The sequence below is a fragment of the Lissotriton helveticus genome, chromosome 3_1 (assembly GCF_964261635.1).
Source record: "Lissotriton helveticus chromosome 3_1, aLisHel1.1, whole genome shotgun sequence".
Classification (NCBI taxonomy): domain Eukaryota; kingdom Metazoa; phylum Chordata; class Amphibia; order Caudata; family Salamandridae; genus Lissotriton; species Lissotriton helveticus.
The window spans coordinates 2054571255-2054596404 of record NC_136061.1 but is presented as its reverse complement, the minus strand read 5'-3'; positions in this window follow the sequence as shown (position 1 = coordinate 2054596404).

The following is a 25150-nucleotide window of genomic DNA, read 5'->3' as shown; positions in this document are numbered from 1 at the left end:
TCAGAGACACTCAATTGCCTTATAAAGAAGCATACACCATTAAGTCCTTCTCATAAATTTTAAAACCATTCCTTTTCCCCAAAAACGATTTTCAAATCATAATTTGAAAACACTCCACATGGGGAAATTACTTAAAATGTCCTTAAGACACATGAAAGCGTTTTTTGATTGCCTTTGCAGCATGTTTGGGTCACTTTTAACATGGCTATGTAACGCAAACATTCAAAATCTAAATTTGCCATGCACAGGTGGGAGCATATTTACAAGCAATTTGCTCCACAGGGAAAGGTCTTACATTAAATTGTTAATAATAACATCAGAGACACTCAATTGCCTTATAAAGAAGCATACACCATTATGTCCTTGTCATAAATTTTAAAACCATTCCTTTTCCCCAAAAACGATTTTCAAATCATAATTTGAAAACACTCCACATGGGGAAATGACTTAAAATGTCCTTAAGACACATGAAAGCGTTTTTTGATTGCCTTTGCAGCATGTTTGGGTCACTTTTAACATGGCTATGTAACGCAAACATTCAAAATCTAAATTTGCCATGCACAGGTGGGAGCATATTTACAAGCAATTTGCTCCACAGGGAAAGGTCTTACATTAAATTGTTAATAATAACATCAGAGACACTCAATTGCCTTATAAAGAAGCATACACCATTATGTCCTTGTCATAAATTTTAAAACCATTCCTTTTCCCCAAAAACGATTTTCAAATCATAATTTGAAAACACTCCACATGGGGAAATGACTTAAAATGTCCTTAAGACACATGAAAGCGTTTTTTGATTGCATTTGCAGCATGTTTGGGTCACTTTTAACATGGCTATGTAACGCAAACATTCAAAATCTAAATTTGCCATGCACAGGTGGGAGCATATTTACAAGCAATTTGCTCCACAGGGAAAGGTCTTACATTAAAATGGGAAAAATAACATCAGAGACACTCAATTGCCTTATAAAGAAGCATACACCATTATGTCCTTGTCATAAATTTTAAAACCATTCCTTTTCCTCAAAAACGATTTTCAAGTCATAATTTGAAAACACTCCACAGCTCCTATGCACATAAAACCCTGTCAGTACTAATACTTCACATTTTCTCCAATTACAATTTCTCAAAGAAACAAAATCTATTTGTAAAACACTTGATACAAAGCAACATTTGAAAAACACAACTTTCTTCATCATTTTCTCCTTAAAGCACACTATTCTCTATCTAAATTAAAGAAATCTTTTCTCACCTTAGCAAATACTTTGAGTTTCAAAACAGCCTCAGAAACACACCAATTTGTCTTCAGCAGAGCAAAAGGTATGCACTCCAGAGTCTGCAGCTATCAAAAGCACAGAAATGCTGTAATTCTTCACACATATCTCTCATGTCACCCAATCAAAACTCTTCCCTCACTTTGTTTCAAATCAAAACCCTTCCCCCATCTGCCCTCTCTGCTTTTTTTGCATAGCAACCACCTCTTGGAAGACCTCTGGTGTTTGCAAGTTCACACAACAATGTTGCAATTGAACTCTGAACTCTCAGTGCACCTGCATATCCAGTGCATTCTTTCATTTAATGATTTTTTCTTGACCACTCAAAATACATCTTTCAAAGAACTCATCCATGCACCCTAACTTTCTGTTTTCAGGAATCAAAATCCACCAATCACTGTTACTGCTTCATTAACACAGAAACTCCACAGTTTTTTTTCATTTTAAACTCTTATTTTTTCAACTGCCATTTCATTGCCACACTTTATCTGACTGCAGGAGTACCTTCTCTCACCATGTTTTCTGTCTGGATTGTTGGACATAGTTACATCTATTGGGCTCAGAGGTATGCTGAGAACAGAAATTTACCTAACCTCAATTTACAAAATGTGGAAATTAAGTGGTTTGGCCACAGAGGATTAAAATGTCACCAATTGATACCATTGGTGAAAACCTTTATGCATTTGCCAAAACCTGACCTGTTAATTGTGCACTGTGGAGGTAATGATTTGGGCACTTTGACTGGGGTAGGTCTGGAAATGCTTTTAAAGGACACCTTTGAGCAATTAATGGCACTTTTTCCTCAGACTGCCTTGGTATATTCAAATATATGCCAAAGACAGAAATGGAGGTGGTCAAACCAATTTTGTCCACAAATTGAGAAGTCGAGGAAGCATGTAAACAAATCTGTTTCAGCTTACATGAGAGACCATGGAATGGGCTCCGTGTACAACAATAACTTGCGTTACTACATGCAAGATATCTACAGAGGAGATGGAGTTCACTTCTCAGATGAGGGCAACAGAATTTTCATTCTGAATTTAAGACTGTGCATTGGTACCTACTTATAAGTACCTAAATGTACCATAAACCCAAAAGCTCTTCTCAGAGCTACCCTACATCTGATCACTCACAATTATTATTTTTCTCTAACTTTTTTCACAAATTTTCAACAAAGTACGCTCCCCGGGGCGCTACCTGGTACGCGAACCGGAAGCTAACCTCGCGAAATTTTTAAAAAAAATGTTTTTTTTCGCACATATAAGCCTCCTCAGCCACCCTCAGAAAACCTAGGGGTTCAAGATAAGTCTACCGTGACCCCTTCTACCCATTCTGAACATTATTTGCCCTCCATCTTGTATCTTAAGTTGACGAAACACAAAATGGTGGACTCCCGTAACGCTTAAGGTTCGCGTACCGGGGCGCTCACCAGTTCGCGTACCGGGGCGCTCCCCGGGAAGCGCACCATCAAAAAAGGTGGGAAAGTAATTTACAGAAAAACGACTGGAGACACTCTCACAAAATATAGATTAGCTCATACTACATACCAATCCCTATCATTTTCACAAATTTGATTGAAATTCCATTTAGCCATTTAGCCTGTAGACCTCTCTAAATACCGTGAGGTAAATTACTTCTCAAAACACATCTGAAGTGTTGGAATTGACATCCAATGAAAATGTTACTTTCATTATCAACTTTTATTACCTGACATTTGATTGGTTATATACCTGAATATATATAAAGGAAGAGAAGGAAACACAGCCATTTTGACTACTACTTCTTGTTGTACATTTCAATTGGATTTTCACTAATCACTTCAACTTCTTTGTAAAGGTAAGTTGTTATTTTTAAAACTGAAGTAAATTGTGCACCAAAAGTTAATATGGTAAACTTTTTCTGATAGTTATATACTATCCCTCTGTAGTAGTTATAGATTTAGATAGACTTCTCTGTTATAGTTATGGATGGAGTTAGGTTTCTCTTGTATAATTATGAAATTACTTACGTTAAATCACACACACTTTTTTATATTCCTACTTCCACTCTGATACTATACACTGCCCAAAAATAAATTCACTGATAAAAACTACCTATCTAAAATTAATCCCAACAGTGCCCTATCTCTACTAATATATATATTTTTTAATCCAAATTTCAGGCAACATGGAAGGCGAACAGAAAGTTTCATTTCAAATTGTCCTGCAAGAGAGCAGCCAAGAATTAATTGATCCAAATGATATAGAATTTATGGATGAAACTTGGGACCAAGAACTACTGCAATGTGTGCAAGCAGTAGATGACCTCCTTCAAAATGAGGACATTTTACACCCTCAGAGATTACAAACTATGTTCATGGAAAATGACGACATTTCAGACAGTGAAATGTTAGAAATGTTATTAAATTTTGAAACACAATCACAATAATAAATAATTGCTTAAAAAATAAAGAAATTAAAAAATAATCAACAAAACCAACAATCAATTAACATACAGTATTCGAAAAGTCTATCATTCTTTTTTCCTTATAGTACGCTCCCCAGTACGCTTCCCGGTTCGCGAACCGGGCGCTCCCCACGCAAAAAAAAAAAGTTTTTTTTTTTTTTGCCCTGCGGGGCCCTTTTAAAGCCTCCACATCAAACCTAGGGGGTCAGGGATGATCTACTATGCCCCCTTATGGTCATTTCCCCCTTTCTTTTGGCCTCCTCTTGTCTCTCGATCCTACCGAGAGACAAGATGGCGGCCGCTCCGGACTGTTTAGAATGTTGACAGACACCGGAGAGCCAATCAGCTTCGCGTCGCGAAGTTCCGTTATGCGTAAAGTACGCGGACCGGAGCACTGCCCAGAGCGCGCTTACAGATATATATCTTTTTTTAAACGTTAATTTCTCAAAATCCACTGGAGCACATATATTGAGACCTAGCAAAGGCACATCGGGCTAACAGTCCCTACAATTTTGCCAAGTTTCGTGCAAATCCATTCAGCCATTCGGGCTAAAAGTGAGGCCAACCGCCCTATGGAAATTAACATTGGAAAAACACGTTTTGGGACCCCCCTTTTTTCTCAGCCCCCCCTTGACGAACCCCCCCCAAATTTTTAGGGGCTGCTCAGAAACAAAATGTTCCATTTTCCTGAAAATTTCAGCCAATTCCGTCCACAAACGCCAAAGTTATTAGACATAGAATTTTCAAAAATCCCATAGAGAAAAAATCCTAACTATATATACCTACTGGCGACCGCCAGTAGGTAATATATATATATATGTATATATATATAATATATATATATATGTATGTGTATATATATGTATATGTATATCTATATAATATATATATATATGTATATACCGTGAGCAAGCCTAACGGCGAAACGCGTCGGCTTTGTTAACCTTTGTTGGTAAATAAACACTTTTGAATATCTCGGAGTGTCCCGACCTTTTTTCTGTACCCTGGAGGGTGGACAGGAATCTTGGATTTATTTCTTCAAAAACGCCGGTTTTGAGGGAGGGACCGCTGTGCAGTTTGAGCCTAGGATTACCGGCACGTTGTGCAAAAAACATATATATATGTATATATATATAACGAAAGCTACGGCTGAAACGCATCTGATTGTTTATTTTTTGCACAAATAAATCCTAATTGGATTTAACACCAACGGGAGTGCTGGTCCTTTCTGCCTTTAAACAGCAGCGGAGCGTTTTATTACCTACTGGCGGTCGCCAGTAGGTATATATAGTTAGGACCTAGTTTCCATAGGAAATCCTCAACATTCTATTGGGAATAACTTTGGCGCTGGTTGATGAATCTATGTGAATTTCTCAAAGAAGATGGCCCGGTACGCTTCACTGAAAGTTTTGGGGGAATTTGTCAAGTGGGGGCTGAGAAAAAAGGGGGGGTCCCAAAACGTGTTTTCCCCATGTTATTTTCCATAGGACGATTAGATACGGCTACAGCCCGAACCGCTGAACGGAATTATACCAAATTTGGCAAAATGGTAGGGACTGGTACGCAGTACACCCTTTTGTTTACATAGTGTAACTTCCTCCAGTAGTTGTTGAGTAAATTGAATTTGGAAAAATGTATATATCTATAAGCGCGCACCGTGCGCGTACCCATGCAAACATCTTGCGTGCACCTTCCCGTGCGTCAGCGGAATTTTGATTTGCTGTTGGACAACTGTCAACATTCGAATTGGTCGAAATCAGGAAGTGTTGGCCGCTATCTTGTTTTCGAGGCAGAAAGGAGCCTAAAAAAAGTGGGAAACATGAAAAGGGGCCAGGGTGCAATCTTCCTGACCCCCGAGGCCTTCTCAGGCCTTTTTTTCGCGCACGGTGCTCGCACCCTATAGCCGCCATTTTGTGTAGTTTCAGAAGAGAGTGAAAAACAAAAGTGGAGAACGTGGTAAAGGAGGCAGGGTAGAGTCTCCCTGACCCCCTAGGCCTTCTCAGGGGGTCCCTGAAGGCCCAAAATATATAAATATTTTTTTTTTTAAATCGCGAGGTGCGCGCACGGTGCACGTACCCTCTATCCGCCATTTTGTATTTCTGAGGTAGAATAGAGCCAAAAACAAAAGATGATAACGTGACAAGGGGGCAGGGTAGAGACTTCCTGACCCCCTAGGCCTTCTGAGGTAGTCACTGAAGGAACCCAAAGGGCTAAAAAAACTATTTGTTTTAAAAAAAAAGTTGTGAGGTGTGCGCACGGTGCTCGCACCCTCCAGACGCCATGCTGTGTATTTTAAGAGAATAGTGCAAAACAAAAGTGGAAAACGTGAAAAGGGGGCAGGGTAGAGTCTCCCTGACCCCCTAGGCCTTCTCAGGGGGTCCTTGAAGGACCCATGAAGGCCCCAAAATCTCTCTTTTTACACAAATATCGCGAGGTGCTCGCACAGTGCGCACACGGTGCGCGCACGTCAGAATAAAAAACAAAAAAAATAGATTTAAAGAACAAGTATGTGTGTTTAGATGTTGGGTGGCTCTAAAAAGAGCCGTTGTGTTCATTGTGTTTTTTATACCTACAAGTAAGTACCGATGCGGAGTCTAAAGTTTAAAAGGAAGACTCTGTTCTCCTCATCTGTAAAATGTACACCATCTCTCCTATAGATGCCTTGCATGTTGTAACGCAAGTTGTTGTGGTATATAGAACCCATGCCATAGTCTCTGAGGGAAGCAGAAACAGACTTATTCACATTTTCCTTGCTTTCTCAATCTGTGGACAATATTGGTTGGACCAGTTCCATTTTTGGCTTTGGCATATATTAGAATATACGAAGGCAGTTTGTGGAAAAAGTGACATTTCCAGACCTACCCCAGTCAAAGTGCCCAGGTCATTGCCACAACAGTGCACAATTATGAGGTGAGGATGTGGGAGATGCATAAAGGATTTTACCAATGGCATCAATTGGTGACATCTCAATCCTCTCTGGCCAATCCACATAATATCCACATTTGGTAAATCAAGGTTGAGAAAGCATCTATTTGTTGCATACCTTTCACTTTAGAAAATATAGCTATGTCCTACAACCCAGATTTTTAGCATTTTTAAGGCAGATCCGGTAGTACTCAGATGGGCTCTGGAAATCAAATGGCAGTTTGAACCTGAGAGTTTAGAAAAAAATGTGGATGAGATTCAGTGCAATTGAAAAACTAGAAATGATTGGTTGTTTCTTAAAATTTAACATTGCAATTTGTAATTTGTTAAGCGCGAACGAATACCCGTAGGCGTCTCGGCGCTAGAAAAATCACCTAATTCTCCCAAAAAGGCTCATAAGGGTTGATTGACATAATTAATGATCAAAAAGCCAGGTCTTCAATCCTCTGCGAAATTGCAGAAGTGAAGGACATGTCCTGAGGTGCTGCGGCAAAGTGTTCCATAATTTAGGTGCCGCGACTGAAAAGCGACGAACAACCCACAAAACTGTTTTCGATCGTGGGACCACTAGTTGGCTCAGAGTGGCGGATCGAAGCTGTCTAGCCGGTTTATAAGGTATCAACTGATCCTTAAAATAATGTGGTCCTTGATCATGCAGTGTCTTAAATACTATGCAGAGTGATTTAAATTTGATCCGATTACGGATTGTCAGCCAGTGGAATTTCTTGATGGTGTCTGATATAGGCGAAAACTTAGGTGTTCCCGAAAGCAAGCGTGCTGCTGCATTCTGTATTGTCTGAAGCCTATTAGTTATCCTGACCTGGGCGTTTAAAAATAGTCCATTACAATAATCAAGGGACGATAGCACTAAGGAACTAACCAGTGTTTTGCCGGCTGCGTCAGGCAGAAACGGGATGATTTTTCTGATCAACTTTAATTTGTGATGGGCTGTTGCCGCTACTTTGTTCGCGTGTGCCACAAAGTTGAGGTCCGCATCAAAGATTACTCCCAGGTACCTAACCTTGATGGCTGGACTGGGGGGGGGCTCCAAAAGCTGATGGCCACCAGATTGCTGACCATTCTGGAAAAAGGGGTCCAAAGATAAGCACCTCCGTCTTTTCGGAGTTGAGTTTTAGGCAATTAGATGCCATCCACTCTCCGATTGCACGCATTCCACGTTGGAACCGCTTTGCCACCTCAGGTCCATCGTCTTTAATGGCCAAAACCAGTTGTGTGTCATCGTCGTAAGAGGTTATGCTAATCCCATATGCTTTGATGACATTAGCAAGGTCCGACACATAGATATTAAATAGTGTCGGATTAGGGATGAGCCTTGAGCAACCCCACACGGTAGTGACAACCTGACAGATTGGTATGGGCCTAGGGTGACAGCCTGTGATCTTTCGGCCAGGAAGGATGCAATCAGCTCTCTCGCTAAGTGGTGAATGCCCATCTTTTCGACACGGTCGACCAGGATCTTATGGTCGACCGAGTCGAAGGCCGCCGATAGGTCCAACAGTACAAGTACTGCTGTCCCTCCTTGGTCTCGAATCGCCCTGATGTAATCTGCGGCCTTGATCAAGGCTATTTCCGTGCCATGGTATCTTCGAAAGCCAAATTGTGATTCGTCCAGTAGAAGATGTTTCTCTACATGCTCGACCAGCTGTTGATTCATGGCCTTTTCGATCACTTTGGCTAAGAATGGAAGGCTAGCCATGGGCCTATAATTCTTTAATTCAGCCTTATCAAGATTTGCTTTCTTCAACAAGGGTTTCACATTGAACATTGAAAACTAGGGTGCATGCTAATGTTTTTTAAGAAGGAAAATTGCTATTGTTTGGGGAAAAGTCATCAAAACTAACATAGCACTGGATAAGCAGGTGTATTACAAGGTCAATCAGCCTTGCTGGATTTATTTGCAACATTGAGATATGAACTTCTGACCTGTGTGTCCACCCAGGAGCTGTATGGAGTGTTACCATGGTAACAGGCAGAGAGGGCAGAGGGGGAAGGTTGAACTGTATGTGACTTTTTAAATGTTGAAAGGTAGAACCAATTGAAATGTTAGTTTGGTTTTGAAATTGTGTGGGAAGAAATTTGATTGGCTATGTACAAGAATATGGGTCTGAAATGAGAGGGAATCAGTGCCATTTACTGGTTGCAGTGTCTGAGGTACATTTCAGAGATTCTGCTCAAGAAAATCTGGTGTGTGATTGACACTGTTCTAAATCTTCAAAAGCATTTTTAAAGGTGAGTTGTTAATTTGTAAGGGGATCTATGTTTGTGCAGTTGAAGTTAATAAGATAAATGTGTTCTAATGTGGAAGTCCCTCACTGTCCCTGTGTTTGTCTCTCTCACTGTTTCTCTTTCTTTGCACCACTGTTCTTTTTCTTTCCTCTCTTTTTCCATAAATCTTTCTGTTTCACTTATTCCTTTTTCCTTTCTCTTAATATGGTTCTTTTTCCCTCCTTTCTCTTTTCTCACCTTCATATATCTTCCCTTACTGACACTGTCTTTCATTGAATTTCTCCCCTCTTTCCCCACTTTATGTTCTCTTCTTTGTACATCTCTCTCATTCTTTTTCTCCTGGTCTCATTCCCTTACTGCCTCTCACTTTTTTTGTTCCCTGCATCTGTCAATCCACTTCTTTTATTTTCCTTTTCTCATTCCCTTTTGCTAACTCCAATTCTTTTTGTCCCTCATTTGCTTTCACTGCATTTGTCATTTTTCTCTGTGTTAGTCACTATAACTGCCTCACTCTCTTATAGTTCCTCACTCTCTTTCTCTCTCTCTGACTGACTTCCTCTCTTTCCACAACTCTTTCTTAAATGTCCTCTTTCTTTCCATTAATTCTACTCTCTCACTTACTCCATTTTACTGTGTGTGTACCATTTTTGTGTTTGCTTGCACCATTTGTATTTCTCCTTGAACCATGTCACCCGCTCTGTGCCCAATTTTAACTTTCTGTGTGTGCACTATAGCTCTCCCTCTGTCTTGCATATTGTCATGTGTCTAAGATCACACTGTGCGTCAAGATGTATTTTAGATGAATCCGGCTGAATGATTTGCTTAGTTGATGTGTTTAAAAATATGGTATTGATGTATTCTTGAATTGAGTAAGGCTATAGGACATGCAGAGCTAGCAGATCTATGCAGAATGTGTGTCAGGCCTCTTAATTTCCCAATTAGTCTCTATGCTGTGAAATAAAGGTATAGGGTGTGCTCTTGCAATGAGAAAGGAATGTAATGTCTTATATATATGGGCTGTGTTCTGCCTGTAAAATATAGTGTTTGCTTGCATCATGTTCTTTTCTATGTGCACTATTGCTCTACTTCTGTGTGGCATATTGTTATGTGTATAAGATCACACTGTGCGTCAAGATTCATTTAAGATGAATCTGGCTGAATGGTATCGATTGGTGACATCTTAATCTTCTTAATTCTCCTCAGGGGTCTCACTGATACTTAATCCTTTTGATCCCACAATAATAAGAAGTTGGCACAGAAGCTGAAATTTAAAAGATCATTTTTATTAAAGTCAAATGAGTTGAGACTACGTCTCATAGAGGCCTTAGCAACTGAATGAGGCAGTTTAAAGTGTACAGAACACTGGGGCCTTATATATGTGAGGGTTAGATACTCAGCATAAAAGCGAGGGGAAGTCCTGGCTGAGGTAAGCAAGCAAAATGACCAATTTGCGTTTGCAAAATCTGCTTGCTTAGCAAAGTGTGAGGAGATTTACTTCTTCATACAGCTGCAAAAATAGTCTAGCAGTTATATTAGTGTAGAAGGCATGTGTGAAGTGGAGCATGCCAAACATAGTTTGTGTCTAGGTAGGCTGGAAGAACAGTTAACAGAAAGGTAGGGCAGAGCACATGGCAAACAAAATGGCAGCTACAAATACAAAATGGGTGTCATGTTAAATCTTTTTCTTCTGTGCGTGTACTCTCACACCCTCTGCTTGTAGCATTTTCACTATGATTTCACTATCTTCCCCTCTGTGTGCTTTATTTAGCCTCTGTATGTCAGTTTTCTTTAAATGTTTTCTGCATTTGATCTGTGGTGTATGATTTCACTGTCTGTGAGTACCTTGTCTGTGTTTGCTTGCACCATCCGTGTCTCTCCTTGAAGTATGTCACCCTCTCTGTGCACCATCTTTACTTTCTGTGTGTGTACTATAGCTCTGCCTCTGTCTGGCATATTCTCATGTGACTAAGATCACACTGTGCGTCAAGATTCATTTAAGATGAATCTGGCTGAATGGCATAGATTGGTGACATCTTAATCCTCTTAATTCTCCTCAGGGGTCTCACTGATACTTATTCCTTTTGGTCCCAGAATAATAAGAAGTTGGCAGAGAAGCTGAAATTTAAAAGATCATTTTTATTAAAGTCAAATGAGTTGAGACTACGTCTCATAGAGGCCTTAGCAACTGAATGCGGCAGTTTAAACAGTACAGAACACTGGGGCCTTATATATTTGAGGGTTACATATTCAGCATAAAATCGAGGTGTAGTCCTGGCTGATGTATGCAAGCAAAATGACTAATTTGCGTATGCAAAATCTGCTTTCTTAGCAAAGTGTGAGGCGATTTACTTCTTCATACAGATGCAAAAATAGTCTGGCAGTTATATTAGTGTAGTAGGCATGTGCGAAGTGGAGCATGCCAAACATAGTTTGTGTCTAGGCAGGCTAGAAGAACAGTTAACAGAAAGGTAGGGCAGAGCACATGGCAAACAAAATGCAGCTAGAAATACAAAATGGGTGCCATGTTAAATCTTTTTCTTCTGTGCGTGTACTCTCACACCCTCTGCTTGGAATATTTTCACTCTGATTTCACTATCTTCCCCTCTGTTTGCTTTATTTAGCCTCTGTATGTCAGTTTTCTTTAAATGCTTTCTGCATTTGATCTGTGGTGTATGATTTCACTGTCTGTGTGCACCTTGTCTGGGTTTGCTTGCACCATCCGTGTCTCTCCTTGAAGTATGTCACCCTCTCTGTGCACCATCTTTACTTTCTGTGTGTGCACTATAGCTCTCCCTCTGTCTGCCATATTCTCATGTGACTAAGATCACACTGTGCGTCAAGATTAATTTAAGATGAATCTGGCTGAATGGCATTGATTGGTGACACCTTAATCCTCTTAATTCTCCTCAGGGGTCTCACTGATACTTAGTCCTTTTGATCCCAGAATATTAGGAAGTTGGCACAGAAGCTGAAATTCAAAAGATTATTTTTATTAAAGTCAAATGAGTTGAGACCACGTCTCATAGAGGCCTTAGCAACTGAAGGAGGCAGTTTAAACAGTATAGGACACTGGGGCCTTATATATGTGAGGGTTACATACTCAGCATAAAAGCAAGGGGCAATCCGGGCTGATGTAAGCAAGCAAAATGACTAATTTGCATTTTGCAAAATCTGCTTGCTTAGCAAAGTGTGAGGAGATTTACTTCTTCATACAGCTGCAAAAATAGTCTGGCAGTTATATTAGTGTAGTAGGCATGTGTGAAGTGGAGCATGCCAAACATAGTTTGTGTCTAGGCAGGCTGGAAGAACAGTTAACAGAAAGGTAGGGCAGAGCATATGGCAAACAAAATGGCAGCTACAAATACAAAATGGGTGCCATGTTAAATCTTTTTCTTCTGTGCGTGTACTCTCACACCCTCTGCTTGTAGCATTTTCACTCTGATTTCACTATTTTTCCCTCTGTTTGCTTTACTTAGCCTCTGTATGTCAGTTTTCTTTAAATGTTTTCTGCATTTGACCTGTGGTGTATGATTTCAATGTCTGTGTGTACCTTGTCTGTGTTTGCTTGCACCATCCGTGTCTCTCCTTGAAGTATGTCGGCTGCTCTGTGCACCATCTTTACTTTCTGTGTGTGCACTATAGCTCTCCCTCTGTCTGGCATATTTTCATGTGGCTAAGATCACACTGTGCGTCAAGATTCATTTAAGATGAATCTGGCTGAATGGCATCGATTGGTGACATCTTAATCCTCTTAATTCTACTCAGGGATCTCACTGATACTTAGTCCTTTTGATCCCAGAATAATAAGAAGTTGGCAGAGAAGCTGAAATTTAAAAGATCATTTATATTAATGTCAAATGAGTTGAGACTACGTCTCATATAGGCCTTAGCAACTGAATGAGGCAGTGTAAACGGTACAGAACACTGGGGCCTTATATATGGGAGGGTTACATACTCAGCATAAAAGCGAGGGGTAGTCCTGGCTGATGTAAGCAAGCAAAATGACTGATTTGCGTATGCAAAATCTGCTTGCTTAGCAAAGTATGAGGCGATTTACTTCTTCATACAGCTGCAAAAATAGTCTGGCAGTTATATTAGTGTAGTAGGCATGTGCGAAGTGGAGCATGCCAAACATAGTTTGTGTCTAGGCAGGCTAGAAGAACAGTTAACAGAAAGGTAGGGCAGAGCACATGGGAAACAAAATGGCAGCTAGAAATACAAAATGGGTGCCATGTTAAATCTTTTTCTTCTGTGCGTTTACTTTCACACCCTCTGCTTGTAACATTTTCACTCTGATTTCACTATCTTACCCACTGTGTCCTTTATTTAGCCTTTGTATGTCAGTTTTCTTTAAATGTTTTCTGCATTTGATCTGTGGTGTATGATTTCACTGTCTGTGTGTACCTTGTCTGTGTTTGCTTACATCATCCGTGTCTCTCCTTGAAGTATGTCACCCTCTCTGTGCACCATCTTTACTTTCTGTGTGTGCACTATAGCTCTCCCTCTGTCTGGCATATTCCCATGTGGATAAGATCACACTGTGCGTCAGGATTCATTTAAGATGAATCTGGCTGAATGGCATCGATTGGTGACATCTTAATCCTCTTAATTCTCCTCAGGGGTCTCACTGATACTTATTCCTTTTGATCCCAGAATAATAAGAAGTTGGCACAGAAGCTGAAATTTAAAAGATCATTTTTATTAAAGTCAAATGAGTTGAGACAACGTCTCATAGAGGCCTTAGCAACTGAATGAAGAAGTTTAAAGAGTACAGAACACTGCGGCCTTATATATGTGAGGGTTACATACTCAGCTTAAAAGCGAAGGGCAATCCTGGCTGATGTAAGCAAGCAAAATGACTAATTTGCGTTTGCAAAATCTGCTTGCTTAGCAAAATTTGAGGAGATTTACTTCTTCATACAGCTGCAAAAATAGTCTGGCAGTTATATTAGTGTAGTAGGCATGTGCTAAGTGGAGCATGCCAAACATAGTTTGTGTCTAGGCAGGCTAGAAGAACAGTTAACAGAAAGGTAGGGCAGAGCACATGGCAAACAAAATGGCAGCTAGAAATACAAAATGGGTGCCATGTTAAATCTTTTTCTTCTGTGCGTGTACTCTCACACCCTCTGCTTGTAGCATTTTCACTCTGATTTCACTATCTTCCCCTCTGTTCGTTTTTTTAGCCTCTGTATGTCAGTTTTCTTTAAATGTTTTCTGCATTTGATCTCTATGGTGTATGATTTCACTGTCTGTGTGTACCTTGTCTGTGTTTGCTTGCACCATCCGTGTCTCTCCTTGAAGTATGTCACCCGCTCTGTGCACCATCTTTACTTTCTGTGTGTGCACTATAGCTCTCCCTCTGTCTGGCATATTCTCATGTGGCTAAGATCACACTGTGCATCAAGATTCATTTAAGATGAATATGGCTGAATGGCATTGATTGGTGACATCTTAATCCTCTTAATTCTCCTCAGGGGTCTCACTGATACTTATTCCTTTTGATCCCAGAATAATAAGAAGTTGGCACAGAAGCTGAAATTTAAAAGATCATTTTTATTAAAGTCAAATGAGTTGAGACTACGTCTCATAGAGGCCTTAGCAACTGAATGAGGCAGTTTAAACAGTACAGAACACTGGGGCCTTATATATGTGAGGGTTACATACTCAGCATAAAAGCGAGGGGTAGTCCAGGCTGATGTAAGCAAGCAAAATGACTAATTTGCGTAGGCAAAATCTGCTTGCTTAGCAAATTGTGAGGCGATTTACTTCTTCATACAGCTGCAAAAATTAGTCTGGCAGTTATATTATTGTAGTAGGCATGTGCGAAGTGGAGCATGCCAAACATAGTTTGTGTCTTGGCAGGCTAGAAGAACAGTTAACAGAAAGGTAGGGCAGAGCACATGGCAAACAAAATGGCAGCTAGAAATACAACATGGGTGCCATGTTAAATCTTTTTCTTCTGTGCGTGTACTCTCACACCCTCTGCTTGTAGCATTTCCACTCTGATTTCACTATCTTTCCCTCTGTGTTCTTTATTTAGCCTCTGTATGTCAGTTTTCTTTAAATGTTTTCTGCATTTGATCTGTGGTGTATGATTTCACTGTCTGTGTGTACCTTGTCTGTGTTTGCTTGCACCATCCGAGTCTTTCCTTGAAGTATGTCGGCCGCTCTGTGCACCATCTTTACTCTCTGTGTGTGCACTATAGCTCTCCCTCTGTCTGGCATATTCTCATGTGGCTAAGATCACACTGTGCATCAAGATTCATTTAAGATGAATCTGGCTGAATGGCATCGATTGGTGACATCTTAATCCTCTTAATTCTATTCAGGGGTCTCACTGATACTTATTCCTTTTGATCCCAGAATAATAAGAAGTTGGCACAGAAGCTGAAATTTAAAAGATCATTTTTATTAAAGTCAAATGAGTTGAGACTACGTCTCATAGAGGCCTTAGCAACTGAATGAGGCAGTTTAAATAGTACAGAACACTGGGGCCTTATATATGTGAGGGTTACATACTCAGCATAAAAGCGAGGGGTAGTCCTGGCTGATGTAAGCAAGCAAAATTACTAATTTGTGTATGCAAAATCTGCTTGCTTAGCAAATTGTGAGGCGATTTACTTCTTCATACAGCTGCAAAAATTAGTCTGGCAGTTATATTAGTGAAGTAGGCATGTGCGAAGTGGAGCATGCCAATCATAGTTTGTGTCTAGACAGGCTAGAAGAACAGTTAACAGAAAGGTAGGGCAGAGCACATGGCAAACAAAATGGCAGCTAGAAATACAAAATGGGTGCCATGTTAAATCTTTTTCTTCTGTGCTTGTACTCTCACACCCTCTGCTTGTAGCATTTTCACTCTGATTTCACTATCTTCCCCTCTATGTGCTTTATTTAGCCCCTGTATGTCACTTTTCTTTAAATGTTTTCTGCATTTGATATGTGGTGTATGATTTCACTGTCTGTGTGTACCTTGTCTGTGTTGTTTGCACATTCCATGTCTCTCCTTGAAGTATGTCACCCTCTCTGTTCACCATCTTTACTTTCTGTGTGTGCACTATAGCTCTCCCTCTGTCTGGCATATTCTCATGTGGCTAAGATCACACTGTGCGTCAAGATTAATTTAAAATGAATCTGGCTGTATGGCATCGATTGGTGACATCTTAATCCTCTTAATTCTCCTCAGGGGTCTCACTGATACTTAGTCCTTTTGATACAACAATAATAAGAAGTTGGCACAGAAGTTGAAATTTAAAAGATCATTTTTTATTAACCACATCAGTGCTAAGGCAATTCCTCTTTTGTGCTGCAGATCCTAGATTCCCATTGTTCATGACGAGCTGAGCTCGTCATGAGCACAGGAGCAGTGTATTGCATGACGAGCTGAGCTCGTCATGAGCATGGAAGGGGTTAAAGTCAAATGAGTTGAGACTACGTTTCATAGAGGCCTTAGCAACTGAATGAGGCAGTTTAAACAGTAGAGAACACTGGGGCCTTATATATGTGAGGGTTACATACTCAGCATAAAAGCGAGGGGTAGTCCTGGCTGATGTAAGCAAGCAAAATGACTAATTTGCGTATGCAAAATCTGCTTGCTTAGCAAATTGTGAGGCGATTTACTTCTTCATACAGCTGTAAAAATAGTCTGGCAGTTATATTAGTGTAGTAGGCATGTGCGAAGTGGAGCATGCCAAACATAGTTTGTGTCTAGGCAGGCTAGAAGAACAGTTAACAGAAAGGTAGGGCAGAGCACATGGCAAACAAAATGGCAGCTACAAATACAAAATGGGTGCCATGTTAAATCTTTTTCTTCTGTGCGTGTACTCTCACACCCTCTGCTTGTAGCATTTTCACTCTGATTTCACTATCTTCCCCTCTGTGTGCTTTATTTAGCCTCTGTATGTCGGTTTTCTTTAAATGTTTTCTGCATTTGATCTGTGGTGTATGATTTCACTGTCTGTGTGTACCTTGTCTGTGTTTGCTTGCACCATCCGAGTCTTTCCTTGAAGTATGTCGGCCGCTCTGTGCACCATCTTTACTTTCTGTGTGTGCACTATAGCTCTCCCTCTGTCTGGCATATTCTCATGTGGCTAAGATCACACTGTGCATCAAGATTCATTTAAGATGAATCTGGCTGAATGGCATCGATTGGTGACATCTTAATCCTCTTAATTCTATTCAGGGGTCTCACTGATACTTAGTCCTTTTGATCCCAGAATAATAAGAAGTTGGCACAGAAGTTGAAATTTAAAAGATCATTTTTTATTAACCACATCAGTGCTAAGGCAATTCCTCCTCTGTGCTGCAGCTCCTAGATTCCCATTGTTCAGCTCACCATGAGCACAGGAGCAGTGTACTGCTTGATGAGCTGAGCTCGTCATCAGCATGGAAGGGGTTAAAGTCAAATGAGTTGAGACTACATTTCATAGAGGCCTTAGCAACTGAATGAGGCAGTTTAAAGAGTACAGAACACTGGGACCCTATATATGTGAGGGTTACATACTCAGCATAAAAGCGAAGGGCAATTCTGGCTGATGTAAGCAAGCAAAATGACTAATTTGTGTTTGCAAAATCTGCTTGCTTAGCAAAGTGGGAGGAGATTTACTTCATACAGCTGCAAAAATATTCTGGCAGTTATATTAGTGTAGTAGGCATGTGTGAAGTGGAGCATGCCAAACATAGTTTGTGTCTAGGCAGGCTGGAAGAACAGTTAACAGAAAGGTAGGGCAGAGCACATGGCAAACAAAATGGCAGCTACAGATACAAAATGGGTGCCATGTTAAATCTTTTTCTTCTGTGTGTGTACTCTCACACCCTCTGCTTGTAGCATTTTCACTCTGATTTCACTATTTTTCCCTCTGTGTGCTTTTCTTAGCCTCTGTATGTCAGTTTTCTTTAAATGTTTTCTGCATTTGACCTGTGGTGTATGATTTCAATGTCTGTGTGTACCTTGTCTTTGTTTGCTTGCACCATCCGTGTCTCTCCTTGAAGTATGTCGGCTGCTCTGTGCACCATCTTTACTTTCTGTGTGTGCACTATAGCTCTCCCTCTGTCTGGCATATTTTCATGTGGCTAAGATCACACTGTGCGTCAAGATTCATTTAAGATGAATCTGGCTGAATGGCATCGATTGGTGACATCTTAATCCTCTTAATTCTACTCAGGGATCTCACTGATACTTAGTCCTTTTGATCCCAGAATAATAAGAAGTTGGCAGAGAAGCTGAAATTTAAAAGATCATTTTTATTAATGTCAAATGTTATGTTATGTTATGTTAAAATGGGACTTTTATAGTGCAACGGCTACTCCAAAGGAGTGTCCCGGCGCTTTGAGCTCCAGACCAAGGAAAAAGAGCTGAAAAACATAACACTAAAAGAGCAAGGGCCTATAGAGTTGAGACTACATCTCATATAGGCCTTAGCATAGGCCTTAGCAACTGAATGAGGCAGTTTAAACGGTACAGAACACTGGGGCCTTATATATGTGAGGGTTACATACTCAGCATAAAAGCGAGGGGTAGTCCTGGCTGATGTAAGCAAGCAAAATTACTGATTTGCGTATGCAAAATCTGCTTGCTTAGCAAAGTGTGAGGAGATTTACTTCATACAGCTGCAAAAATATTCTGGCAGTTATATTAGTGTAGTAGGCATGTGCGAAGTGGAGCATGCCAAACATAGTTTATGTCTAGGCAGGCTAGAAGAACAGTTAACAGAAAGGTAGGGCAGAGCACATGGGAAACAAAATGGCAGCTAGAAATACAAAATGGGTGCCATGTTAAATCTTTTTCTTCTGTGCGTTTACTTTCACACCCTCTGCTTGTAACATTTTCACTCTGATTTCACTATCTTCCCCACTGTGTCCTTTATTTAGCCTTTGTATGTCAGTTTTCTTTAAATGTTTTCTGCATTTGATCTGTGGTGTATGATTTCACTGTCTGTGTGTACCTTGTCTGTGTTTGCTTGCACCATCCGTGTCTCTCCTTGAAGTATGTCACCCTCTCTGTGCACCATCTTTACTTTCTGTGTGTGCACTATAGCTCTCCCTCTGTCTGGCATATTCCCATGTGGATAAGATCACACTGTGCGTCAGGATTCATTTAAGATGAATCTGGCTGAATGGCATCGATTGGTGACATCTTAATCCTCTTAATTCTCCTCAGGGGTCTCACTGATACTTATTCCTTTTGATCCCAGAATAATAAGAAGTAGGCACAGAAGCTGAAATTTAAAAGATCATTTTTATTAAAGTCAAATGAGTTGAGACAACGTCTCATAGAGGCCTTAGCAACTGAATGAAGAAGTTTAAAGAGTACAGAACACTGCGGCCTTATATATGTGAGGGTTACATACTCAGCTTAAAAGCGAAGGGCAATCCTGGCTGATGTAAGCAAGCAAAATGACTAATTTGCGTTTGCAAAATCTGCTTGCTTAGCAAAATTTGAGGAGATTTACTTCTTCATACAGCTGCAAAAATAGTCTGGCAGTTATATTAGTGTAGTAGGCATGTGCTAAGTGGAGCATGCCAAACATAGTTTGTGTCTAGGCAGGCTAGAAGAACAGTTAACAGAAAGGTAGGGCAGAGCACATGGCAAACAAAATGGCAGCTAGAAATACAAAATGGGTGCCATGTTAAATCTTTTTCTTCTGTGCGTGTACTCTCACACCCTCTGCTTGTAGCATGTTCACTCTGATTTCACTATCTTCCCCTCTGTTCGTTTTTTTAGCCTCTGTATGTCAGTTTTCTTTAAATGTTTTCTGCATTTGATCTCTATGGTGTATGATTTCACTGTCTGTGTGTACACGCAATGAAGAAAAAGATTTAACATGGCACCCATTTTGTATTTGTAGCTGCCATTTTGTTTGCCATGTGCTCTGCCCTACCTTTCTGTTAACTGTTCTTCCAGCCTGCCTAGACACAAACTATGTTTGGCATGCTCCACTTCACACATGCCTACTACACTAATATAACTGCCAGACTATTTTTGCAGCTGTATGAACTAAATCTCCTCCCACTTTGCTAAGCAAGCAGATTTTGCAAACACAAATTAGTCATTTTGCTTGCTTACATCAGCCAGGATTGCCCTTCGCTTTTATGCTGAGTATGTAACCCTCACATATATAGGGCCCCAGTGTTCTGTACTCTTTAAACTGCCTCATTCAGTTGCTAAGGCCTCTATGAAATGTAGTCTCAACTCATTTGACTTTAACCCCTTCCATGCTGATGACGAGCTCAGCCCGTCAAGCAGTACACTGCTCCTGTGCTCATGATGAGCTGAACAATGGGAATCTAGGAACTGCAGCACAGAGGAGGAATTGCCTTAGCACTGATGTGGTTAATAAAAGATGATCTTTTAAATTTCAACTTCTGTGCCAACTTCTTATTATTCTGGGATCAAAAGGACTAAGTATCAGTGAGACCCCTGAGTAGAATTAAGAGGATTAAGATGTCACCAATCGATGCCATTCAGCCAGATTCATCTTAAATTAATCTTGACACACAGTGTGATCTTAGCCACATGAGGATATGCAAGACAGAGGGAGAGCTATAGTGTACTCTCTTGTAGCATTTTCACTCTGATTTCACTATCTTTCCCTCTGTGTGCTTTACTTAGCCTCTGTATGTCAGTTGTCTTTAAATGTTTTCTGCATTTGATCTGTGGTGTATGATTTCAATGTCTGTGTGTACCTTGTCTGTGTTTGCTTGCACCATCCGTGTCTCCCCTTGAAGTATGTCGGCCGCTCTGTGCACCATCTTTAATTTCTGTGTGTGCACTATAGCTCTCCCTCTGTCTGGCATATTTTCATGTGGCTAAGATCACACTGTGCGTCAAGATTCATTTAAGATGAATCTGGCTGAATGGCATCGATTGGTGACATCTCAATCCTCTTAATTCTACTCAGGGGTCTCACTGATACTTAGTCCTTTTGATCCCAGAATAATAAGAAGTTGGCACAGAAGCTGAAATTTAAAAGATCATTTTTATTAATGTCAAATGAGTTGAGACTACGTCTCATAGAGGCCTTAGCAACTGAATGAGGCAGTTTAAACGGTACAGAACACTGGGGCCTTATATATGTGAGGGTTACATACTCAGCATAAAAGCGAGGGGTAGTCCTGGCTGATGTAAGCACGCAAAATGACTGATTTGCGTATGCAAAATCTGCTTGCTTAGCAAAGTGTGAGGCGATTTACTTCTTCATACAGCTGCAAAAATAGTCTGGCAGTTATATTAGTGTAGTAGGCATGTGCGAAGTGGAGCATGCCAAACATAGTTTGTGTCTAGGCAGGCTAGAAGAACAGTTAACAGAAAGGTAGGGCAGAGCACATGGGAAACAAAATGGCAGCTAGAAATACAAAATGGGTGCCATGTTAAATCTTTTTCTTCTGTGCGTTTACTTTCACACCCTCTGCTTGTAACATTTTCACTCTGATTTCACTATCTTCCCCACTGTGTCCTTTATTTAGCCTTTGTATGTCAGTTTTCTTTAAATGTTTTCTGCATTTGATCTGTGGTGTATGATTTCACTGTCTGTGTGTACCTTGTCTGTGTTTGCTTGCACCATCCGTGTCTCTCCTTGAAGTATGTCACCCTCTCTGTGCACCATCTTTACTTTCTGTGTGTGCACTATAGCTCTCCCTCTGTCTGGCATATTCCCATGTGGATAAGATCACACTGTGCGTCAGGATTCATTTAAGATGAATCTGGCTGAATGGCATCGATTGGTGACATCTTAATCCTCTTAATTCTCCTCAGGGGTCTCACTGATACTTATTCCTTTTGATCCCAGAATAATAAGAAGTAGGCACAGAAGCTGAAATTTAAAAGATCATTTTTATTAAAGTCAAATGAGTTGAGACAACGTCTCATAGAGGCCTTAGCAACTGAATGAAGAAGTTTAAAGAGTACAGAACACTGCGGCCTTATATATGTGAGGGTTACATACTCAGCTTAAAAGCGAAGGGCAATCCTGGCTGATGTAAGCAAGCAAAATGACTAATTTGCGTTTGCAAAATCTGCTTGCTTAGCAAAATTTGAGGAGATTTACTTCTTCATACAGCTGCAAAAATAGTCTGGCAGTTATATTAGTGTAGTAGGCATGTGCTAAGTGGAGCATGCCAAACATAGTTTGTGTCTAGGCAGGCTAGAAGAACAGTTAACAGAAAGGTAGGGCAGAGCACATGGCAAACAAAATGGCAGCTAGAAATACAAAATGGGTGCCATGTTAAATCTTTTTCTTCTGTGCGTGTACTCTCACACCCTCTGCTTGTAGCATTTTCACTCTGATTTCACTATCTTCCCCTCTGTTCGTTTTTTTAGCCTCTGTATGTCAGTTTTCTTTAAATGTTTTCTGCATTTGATCTCTATGGTGTATGATTTCACTGTCTGTGTGTACACGCAATGAAGAAAAAGATTTAACATGGCACCCATTTTGTATTTGTAGCTGCCATTTTGTTTGCCATGTGCTCTGCCCTACCTTTCTGTTAACTGTTCTTCCAGCCTGCCTAGACACAAACTATGTTTGGCATGCTCCACTTCACACATGCCTACTACACTAATATAACTGCCAGACTATTTTTGCAGCTGTATGAACTAAATCTCCTCCCACTTTGCTAAGCAAGCAGATTTTGCAAACACAAATTAGTCATTTTGCTTGCTTACATCAGCCAGGATTGCCCTTCGCTTTTATGCTGAGTATGTAACCCTCACATATATAGGGCCCCAGTGTTCTGTACTCTTTAAACTGCCTCATTCAGTTGCTAAGGCCTCTATGAAATGTAGTCTCAACTCATTTGACTTTAACCCCTTCCATGCTGATGACGAGCTCAGCCCGTCAAGCAGTACACTGCTCCTGTGCTCATGATGAGCTGAACAATGGGAATCTAGGAACTGCAGCACAGAGGAGGAATTGCCTTAGCACTGATGTGGTTAATAAAAGATGATCTTTTAAATTTCAACTTCTGTGCCAACTTCTTATTATTCTGGGATCAAAAGGACTAAGTATCAGTGAGACCCCTGAGTAGAATTAAGAGGATTAAGATGTCACCAATCGATGCCATTCAGCCAGATTCATCTTAAATTAATCTTGACACACAGTGTGATCTTAGCCACATGAGGATATGCAAGACAGAGGGAGAGCTATAGTGTACTGTCTTGTAGCATTTTCACTCTGATTTCACTATCTTTCCCTCTGTGTGCTTTACTTAGCCTCTGTATGTCAGTTGTCTTTAAATGTTTTCTGCATTTGATCTGTGGTGTATGATTTCAATGTCTGTGTGTACCTTGTCTGTGTTTGCTTGCACCATCCGTGTCTCCCCTTGAAGTATGTCGGCCGCTCTGTGCACCATCTTTAATTTCTGTGTGTGCACTATAGCTCTCCCTCTGTCTGGCATATTTTCATGTGGCTAAGGTCACACTGTGCGTCAAGATTCATTTAAGATGAATCTGGCTGAATGGCATCGATTGGTGACATCTCAATCCTCTTAATTCTACTCAGGGGTCTCACTGATACTTAGTCCTTTTGATCCCAGAATAATAAGAAGTTGGCACAGAAGCTGAAATTTAAAAGATCATTTTTATTAATGTCAAATGAGTTGAGACTACGTCTCATAGAGGCCTTAGCAACTGAATGAGGCAGTTTAAACGGTACAGAACACTGGGGCCTTATATATGTGAGGGTTACATACTCAGCATAAAAGCGAGGGGTAGTCCTGGCTGATGTAAGCACGCAAAATGACTGATTTGCGTATGCAAAATCTGCTTGCTTAGCAAAGTGTGAGGCGATTTACTTCTTCATACAGCTGCAAAAATAGTCTGGCAGTTATATTAGTGTAGTAGGCATGTGCGAAGTGGAGCATGCCAAACATAGTTTGTGTCTAGGCAGGCTAGAAGAACAGTTAACAGAAAGGTAGGGCAGAGCACATGGGAAACAAAATGGCAGCTAGAAATACAAAATGGGTGCCATGTTAAATCTTTTTCTTCTGTGCGTTTACTTTCACACCCTCTGCTTGTAACATTTTCACTCTGATTTCACTATCTTCCCCACTGTGTCCTTTATTTAGCCTTTGTATGTCAGTTTTCTTTAAATGTTTTCTGCATTTGATCTGTGGTGTATGATTTCACTGTCTGTGTGTACCTTGTCTGTGTTTGCTTGCACCATCCGTGTCTCTCCTTGAAGTATGTCACCCTCTCTGTGCACCATCTTTACTTTCTGTGTGTGCACTATAGCTCTCCCTCTGTCTGGCATATTCCCATGTGGATAAGATCACACTGTGCGTCAAGATTCATTTAAGATGAATCTGGCTGAATGGCATTGATTGGTGACATCTTAATCCTCTTAATTCTCCTCAGGGGTCTCACTGATACTTATTCCTTTTGATCCCAGAATAATAAGAAGTTGGCACAGAAGCTGAAATTTAAAAGATCATTTTTATTAAAGTCAAATGAGTTGAGACTATGTCTCATAGAGGCCTTAGCAACTGAATGAAGAAGTTTAAAGAGTACAGAACACTGCGGCCTTATATATGTGAGGGTTACATATTCAGCTTAAAAGCGAAGGGCAATCCTGGCTGATGTAAGCAAGCAAAATGACTAATTTGCGTTTGCAAAATCTGCTTGCTTAGCAAAGTGTGAGGAGATTTACTTCTTCATACAGCTGCAAAAATAGTCTGGCAGTTATATTAGTGTAGTAGGCATCTGCGAAGTAGAGCATGCCAAACATAGTTTGTGTCTAGGCAGGCTAGAAGAACAGTTAACAGAAAGGTAGGGCAGAGCACATGGCAAACAAACTGGCAGCTAGAAATACAAAATGGGTGCCATGTTAAATCTTTTTCTTCTGTGCGTGTACTCTCACACCCTCTGCTTGTAGCATTTTCACTCTGATTTCACTATCTTCCCCTGTGTTCGGTTTTTTTAGCCTCTGTATGTCAGTTTTCTTTAAATGTTTTCTGCATTTGATCTCTATGGTGTATGATTTCACTGTCTGTGTGTACCTTGTCTGTGTTTGCTTGCACCATCCGTGTCTCTCCTTGAAGTATGTCACCCGCTCTGTCCACCATCTTTACTTTCTGTGTTTGCACTATAGCTCTCCCTCTGTCTGCCATATTCTCATGTGGCTAAGATCACACTGTGTGTCAAGATTCATTTAAGATGAATCTGGCTGAATGGCATTGATTGGTGACATCTTATTCCTCTTAATTCTCCTCAGGGGTCTCACTGATACTTATTCCTTTTGATCCCAGAATAATAAGAAGTTGCCACA